Genomic DNA, 8,743 nt, shown 5'->3' with positions numbered 1-8,743 from the left:
CTAACCCACTGAGCATGGTGGTGTGAAACCTTGCATTAAGGAATGGGTTACAGTGTGGTTGGAAGATATGAGAGATAAAAGGACCAGATGATAATTGAGGACACAAAAACAAAAAATAAAGTTGAACAATATTTGAAGAAGTAGAGATAACTAACAAATGGTGGTTGGACTATATATGAGCAAATGAAGAAGGAAATGAGGAGTTGCAAAAGGATATTAGAGAGGAAGGGAGTAGTGAAGTGAGGATGAGAGAGATGGAGAGTTTGAATAGGAAAGGTGAGTTGGAAAGTGAATGGTTTTGAAACAAAGAGATTATGATAAAATATAGCTCAATAAGGAGTAGTAGTCAAGGCACCTCAATGAGGTCTGATGAACACAATGGAGTTGAGTTATGAGAGATATGTGAGTATAAAGTTACAAGTTGGATGCAATGTAGCATCAGACTGTGCATGATAATGAATGAAATGAATGAATGTGAAACCATATCCTAAGGCCAACAAATGTTCCCCAAATATTTATGGAGGACGAGAACCTAGTAGTGGGAATGACACTAAAACATAACAAAGTTAGCATCATACACATCCCACCCCTTGTGCTTCTTAAATACAATTAGGTAACACTCCACTAGCTTGTTAATAAAGGTTCAATTCCACCTACTACTTAGCTTACTTATGAAGGAACAATAAGAAATAGAGGAATTACTCTTAACGATAGTGTAAGTTTAAATACTAGGAGTAGTGCAATTGGTAGTTTTAGTTATTTAGAGAAAAAAAAGGGTTTTATGAGTTTTAGTACCTATGATGCTTTGAATTATAACCTTGGAGTATGTAGGAAAAATAATATTAGAGTGATGTACTATTTAAAATTTTTAGTCATATGTAAATGCTTTGGAAAAAAACATAATGATACACATACCTTGATATATTCAAACCCTAAAAAAAGTTGCTCTTAAAATATTGTGTAAAGTTACCTAATGTCATTCAAGGAGAATATCACAATTACTTATGTTAGTAATGGTGTGATCAACTTTTTCACTCTTAAAGGAACATTTTCTAGACATGTACCCCATCAAGCATAAATTATCCTAACATATACCTTTGAAGTAATATAAATCATCCTATGACTATCCTCAAAATAATTTTCACCCATAGCCTTGGTGATGGTGTCAGTCTTGTATCAAAGTGGCGTGAGCATCTTATGGGAGTTTCAAATAAGAAAGTATTCTTATCAACTTAAATCTAAGCATCGATAATTTCTTGAGTTGCATCAGAAGGAAAAAGTGAATAAGGAAAATAGGGCACTAGAACAAGAGACTGACACTTTCATCTTTAGAGGTTACTTTGGGGTTGAACACGACCTTGTAAGTTGTAACCGAATCTATTTTTTTTTTCACAATTACCAACTTCAAATATACTTACCTAGATTGTTTTATTTTTTGTGACTAGAATCAAAGTTGTAATCAAAATGGTACACCTGTAACTAGGGCTGGTGTGTGGATGAAATTCGATACAAAGAGTGATGACACTCCAATGTCATCATTTAGTGCAAAGAGAATGGTAAGTTCCGAACCTATTCTTATATCTATGCAGTTTTTTTTTAATGTTAATGACCTCAATTCCCTATTGGTCCACTGCTCCACCACTAGGTTGAAACCACAACCCATACCACATCACCTTGGCTCCATTCATCCTGACGTTCTTCTGCTTGATCCTTCGTTTCTTTCTCCGGCTAGAGCTTGCAGGTTGGCTTAGCTGTGGGTCTTCATTACACCAATGGAAGTGAAACCAAGCTTGCATTCCTTGCCACGATAGAAAACTTACATCATTCCATTAGATCCTTCTCGGCGCATTCATTACCTCCACCTAGAATTCTTCTAGGGTAAAATCAGGTGATGTCATCCCACACTTGGGTTCTCCAGGCTTCCACCCAAGCACCTTGTTTATTTTCCTTTAACCATTCAGAACACATGGAGGCAATGGGCTACTCTACTGCAGTTTGTCGCTTCTTACTGGCCCATGTAGTTGTACCATTTATTGGTACATAACAAGGATGTGTTACAACCACAAAAGGAGGATACACTACCCATTCCAAAGGAAGTCCCATCCCATGGGGGATTTACCTTGTTAACCAATACCTTACCATGTTCATTCATAAAATGGGGTTATTTAATTATGAAAAATAATGTCAATAGTTTGTAACTATAGTGGGGATTGGGGGTATTGTGGGGTGTTTATAGATACTAGGGGGTATAAAAATGGGTACTAGTAAAAATAAGGATCTTTTTGTTGGAAAGATGTATTGAGAGGGACATTTTGAGAAAATAATTTGGGTAAAATTTATCAATATCTAGTGAAGTTAGAGGTACTTTTTAATATCCAACAAACACACATGTTATACACAGGTTCACTAAGTGAATACCCTGTGTCCTACTAAAACCACTTTTGAAGGAGGTTCTTAAGATATTAGAAGCACTTTCATCTTCCATGCAAGAAATGAAGAAAATGGAAAGGGTCTCCATGTGAAGAAACAAGAGTTGGTTCTTCGGCCTTCTGATTATAGGCATTGATTCCACTCATATTTGCATCAATGAGAAGATGGTTAAGTATCTCTTTGCGATTTCCACCATGCTTTTCACCCATAGCCTTGGTGATGGTGTAAGTCTTGTATCAAAGTGGTGTGAGCTTCTTATGGGAGTTTGTAAATAAGAAAGTATTCTTATCAACATAAATCTAGGCATCCATATTTTATTGAGTTTCACCATAAGGAAAAAGGGAATAGGGAAAATAGGGCACTAGAACAAGAGACTGACACTTTCATCTTTAGATTTACTTTAGGGTTGAACATGACCTTGTAAGTTGTAACCAAATCTAATTTTTTTCACAATTACCAACTTCAAATATACTTATCTAGATTGTTGTATTTTTTGTGACTAGAATCAAATTTTTAATCAAAATAGTACACCTGTAACTAGGGTTGGTGTGTGGATGAAATTCCATTCAAAGAGCGATGACACTCCAATGTCATCATTTAGTGCAAAGAGAATGGCAAGTTCCCAACCTATTCTTCTATCTATGTAGTTTTTTTTTTTTTTAATGTTAATGACCTCAATTCCCTATTGGTCCACTGCTCCACCACTAGGTTGACACCACAAACCATACCATATCACCCTGGCTCCATTCATCCTGAGGTTCTTCTGCTTGCAACTTCATTTGTTGCTCTGGCTAGAACTTGCAGGTTGACTTAGCTGTGGGTCTTCCTTACACTAATGGAAATGAAACCGAGCTTGCATTCCTTGCCATGATAGAAAACTTACATCTTTCCATTAGATCCTTCTCGCTACATTCATTACCTCCACCTAGAATTCCTCCAGAGCAAAATCAGGTGATGTCATCCCGCACTTGGGTTCTTGGGGCTTCCACCTAAGTGCCTTGTCTATTTTCCTTTAACCTTTCGGAACACGTGAAGGTAATGGGCCACTCTACTATAGTTTGTCGCTTCTTACTAGCCCATGTAGTTGTCCCGTTTATTGGTACATAACGAGGATATACTAAAACCACCAAATGAGGATACACTACCCATTCCAAAGGAAGTCCCTTCCCATGGGGAATTTACCTTATTGACTAATACCTTACCATGTTCATTCATAAAATGGTGTTATTTAATTATGAAAAATAATGTCAATATTTTGTAACTATAGTGGGGATTGGGGGTATGGTGGGGTGTTTATAGATACCAGGGGGTATAAAAATGGGTACTAGTAAAAATAAGGGTCTTTTTGTTGGAAATATGTATTGAGAGCGATATTTTGAGAAAATAATTTGGGAAAAATTTATCAATATCTAGTGAAATTAGAGGTATTTTTTAATATCCAACAAACACACATGTTATACACAGGTCCACTAAGTGAATACCTTGTGTCCCACTAAAACTAATTTTGAAGGAGGTCCTTAAGATATTAGAAGCACTTTCACATTCCATGCAAGAAATGAAGAAATCGAAAAGGTCTCCATGTGAATAAAGAAGAGTTGGGTCTTCGGTCTTCTGGTTATAGGCATTGATTCCACTCATATTTGCATCAATGAGAAGATGGTTAAGTATATCATTGCGATCTATAATAGGAAAATAGTTTGTGCAAAGTGGTTAAGTTGAAGGTAAAGCTAACCACTCGCCTAGTTTTCTCAACATCTCCTTGAATAGGTGGTTGGTCTCATCATATGAAATTGACAATTTTTTCATTGGATGACTATGTGATGGCATGGCGACAAGAATTATTCAAGATACCGAAGGGAATTTCATTGATGATGACATATAATTTAGTGTACTTGGATGAGGGAAAGGCATCAAGCATATCGATGGTGAGGAAGAGAAAGCTTGAATAGAGATCATATATTTCTATGATTAAGTTATCTATAGGTGTTTGTAGGGTGATGAATGGTTGTCACACCATGATATCATAGTATAGTGGAAAGCATGTCATTTCCACCATGTATCAAGAAAAGTAGATGTTGGTGAATGTGGGAAGTATAACATAGTCTCTTGTAGGGAAATTTGGCTAATTACATGTTCATCGAAAACTATAGGGAGGAGATGAGGTTCACTCCAAACTTATGACCACAATGGAATGAAGAAATCAGTGAAGTCACCACCAAAGCATACAATATAGTGGAGTTCACAAAGTATTTGATAAAATAGGGTTGGAACAGGTGTGGTAGTTGAGGAGAGTGTGGATACTTTTACTCAACCTGACTTGAATGAAGATGAAGTGGTAGGAGAGGAAGACAGGGATCCAACAATCATTGTGAACTTTTGTAGAAAGGCCATGAAAATATATGACATTCATATAACAACACAATGAATCATGAAGTTGCGATATTCACTAAAGGAGGTCTAGTTGGTCTTACAATTCTTGAGGATGAAGTGTCACTCAACCATGATGATTTATTGGAGTCTCGGTGGAGAACTTCAAGCCTATGTTTATTGAGAATAATTGTGAACATTTGGATTTTCATGAAAGGAAATGCACCCTTGATCTCTCAAGGTAACATGAATCATAGAATTATTGAGCCAACTAAGAGGAGGAGTAACTCCACCACTGGCATGATGAGGGGTTAAACAATCCATGGAAATGGGAAGGTAGACAAAATAGAGTGTATTTTGGCATGAGAATGTAAGTTTTCATGATTTGCGCATGATTGTCGAATTAGCTATCCATCTAGCTCAAAGCATGGGGAAGCCCAATGTGTAAATAGATGTCTGAGACAATTGAAGTACGCATGCAAGAGTATGTCATGGAGGCTTGCACAAAGTGACTTCTCAGAGTTGGATACTTGGTAACAAGTTTCCATACTGACATTCTAGTTGATAGACTTGGGTGTTCAAGTTTGTTTATTACAAGGTTGATAAGGATGATAATGTGCTTGGAGTGGGTGAGGAGGTATAACCCATGATTTGGACATGGCCTATAGACATGTGCTATGAAACGATAAAAAAATTCATGTATCCATACCTAGACAGTCATGCAACATCATCCATCCATACCTAGGTAGTCCTCAAACATCATCCATCCATACCTAGATAATTGTGTGTGCAAATAGGCATGCCTTGGCCAAAAACCAATGGGATTCACATGAGTAGCCACACAATGGGTTGATGCGCAAACTAAATAGACCTATGGGGCTCCAAACTTATCTTACACTTGAGAGAGGCAACCTAGTGGGCCTTGGGGATATGGTTACACCAAGGGACTTAGACCAAGCATGGACCAAGTTGAGTTACATATATTGGAGGATTGCACAAACCAACTTGGATGCTTAGAACACATGAATAAAGGTGCGATGAGGACCAAGATCTACACCATTGATTACCATGATTGGGATGATTCACACAACTAAGCGTGTGGACGAGGTTGGGGCATGACTGGATGAACTAGGTGATAATTGGAGTTGGAGTACATGGCAAGTGGTGGCACCATGTGTTGATGAACTAGAATGGAGAGAGCATAAGAAACCTTGCATGCTAGTGAAATAAACAAGCAAATGAGGAGTTTTTTAGACAAAAGAAGGGCAAAAAACAAAAGATGCTACAAGTGGCTAGTAACAATGCAAGCATGCATGAATTACAAGTGACTAATAATAATGCCAGCATGCATGAGCTATTTTGAGTTATAAAAATAGCATCCCATGTGAACTAACATGTTATAACGATGACACATTCCAACATATGGGGCATGCCCAAAATAAGAGCCATGTGACAACATAAATATATCAATTCAAGTGAGAAGTGGAGAAAACAACAATTCTACCAACACAACTCACACAAACACAAGAGTAGCATGAGGTAATCTAGCTAGCTGCAGCAATAGGTAAAGGATTATAGTGTGAGAGTCTAGTGGGAGATGGATATGCCATCGGTTAAATAAGTACCTAAGGCCATGGCCCATTATGCTATGTGGAAAATGATATTTCATTGGGTCACTGCTGTAATATAGTGTATACTGGTCGTTGTCAGTGGTTCACTGGTTTGTTGGATGGTCTCCATATATGTTATTAAAATGATTTTGTGTTTCTACACGTCACCTACTTTCCGTGGACATTTTTCTGCTACTGTACTGCTGGTTAGGTCTACGAGTAATACTATTGTCTGCCTGCATTTTTACTTACAGCTAGTTGGCTACGAGTTTCGATCATCGAGTAGGCTGTCTGGATTGCAATAAATTCAGGAATATAAGTAACTAATTAATAACGTGGGAATGCCATTACGTATATAAATAAATAAATAATTGATGATGTTATTTTTTGAATTGTTTTGGTCCAGATTTGTTGATAGGTATTTTACCAAACGTGTGTTTGGTTAAACCATCCATATGTGGAAGTAGCAGGTTAAAAGTTGGGTTTGATTCTCTGTTCAAAAAATGAAAACGAAATATTTCACCCCTATAGCTTTACAAGGAACATAATTTGATATTGGCATTCCGGTTAAATATTTCATCTTGCCTTCGTGAAAAACAAATTATAATAATCGTTACAACCGCAAAGAACATTCCCTCTGTGATAACAACAACCAAGGTCACGATCTGATACAAGTTCGGTGATCTGCCATTATCATTACGTGTAAAGATCAATTTCGATATACCAAATTTGGTGCAGAAAAAAAAAAGAGAGAAAGGAATATCAAACGAATTCTTCCCTAACATGCGCAACAATTTACGGAGAGAGCTCTTAAAGAATTCAGGTTGGCACGGCAATGCTTGAAATGATGTAGACATGTCGCTGTGGATAGAAGTAGCATAATTATATTAGGTAATGTGGTTATATATTTTTATACATTTTTTTTTTTAAATTAATGACTTTCGCATAGAAACATAAAATAAAATATAGAATAAGTGGTTATGCCAAAATCATTAGGTATGGATGTATTGGTCATCTTAATTTAAGTAAAAAAAAAGGTTTTGGCATAACTATTTATTTTATTTATTTATTTATATAATTATAAAAATTATCAAATAATATAATGTCAATATATGTATATGTGAAATACATGTATATATTTTCACATAGTATGAAATTATTACAACTTATGAAATAATAATTTGGTTTAGATCTGATTTCTAATGTTTGAATATTTTTTATGGTGGAAATGAATTCAGCCTCATCAAAATCCGTGAAACACCTAAAATTTTGAAGCTTGACAGTTGTAAACTAGATTTCCAAAAATTTCTTTCAAATTTTATCAAAATCATACTAGAATTTCCATTGTTTTCATGAGAAAAAGGTCATCTAATATGAAGTTATTTGTTATTCATATTTTCTATGATATTTTTTTAATTGTTTCAGATAAATATGAAAAAATATATATCTATCCTTTTAAACATTTCAAAAAAATTTCATAACTTAGTTGTTAAACCAAACCAACAGGGAACATTCATCACTAGCCACTATCAGTTAGTGCAGATTGGCTCATCATTGTTATTCAAGGAAAAGCATGCCATCTGCTAATAATTTGCAAGGGGCACTTTTTCACTAGTACTAAATGTTTTTGACTTTTAGACCATTAACACTTTCCTTAACTCTAAAAAAATTAACTGTTAATCAAATATAAACAATTTTATGAGAATTTAATAAGTAATTAATATTTAAAATTCTATCTGTTATTTTTGAGAAAATAATAGCAGCTTTCGTTTGTAACTGATTAATATTTAAAATTCTATCTATTGATTTAGGGAAAATAATGGCAGCTTTCATTTGTAACCGTATCCTTAATATGACAGTATGATAAAGATAAACCTCTTTCATTTATGATAGTATGATAAAGACAAACCTCTTTCATTTATGATAGTATGATAAAGATTTAATTTAAAAGAGAACTTCACTTATCAACCTAATTATTATGACAAATATTTTAATTAAAAGAAAGATTACTTAAGCCTATCAACCCAATTAGACATACACGCATCCCACGGATTTATCACATACACTTTAACAATAACTAAGTCACGGAGCGAATTATTAATAGATTTAATATATGAATAGGTTTTTGGGCGCTGCAAATCTCCACGTTTATTGGAGGTTTCCATCTTCTATTACACGCATCCATCGTAGAATTACTGCGATACGCAACCCACTAAAAATGTGACATCTTTAACCGTTGATCCTCCCTCCTTCATATATGGAAGCCCACCCCACCATTTTCACGGTGTTGATACAAAATGTTGTGCTCAGTATTGTCGTACAGTAATTCTTGTGGG

This window comes from Pinus tabuliformis, chromosome 1_1 (genome assembly GCF_031772625.1).
Source record: "Pinus tabuliformis cultivar Carrire ecotype Pingquan chromosome 1_1, CPIR1, whole genome shotgun sequence".
NCBI classification, from domain to species: domain Eukaryota; kingdom Viridiplantae; phylum Streptophyta; class Pinopsida; order Pinales; family Pinaceae; genus Pinus; species Pinus tabuliformis.
Note: the sequence above shows the minus strand (reverse complement) of the source record.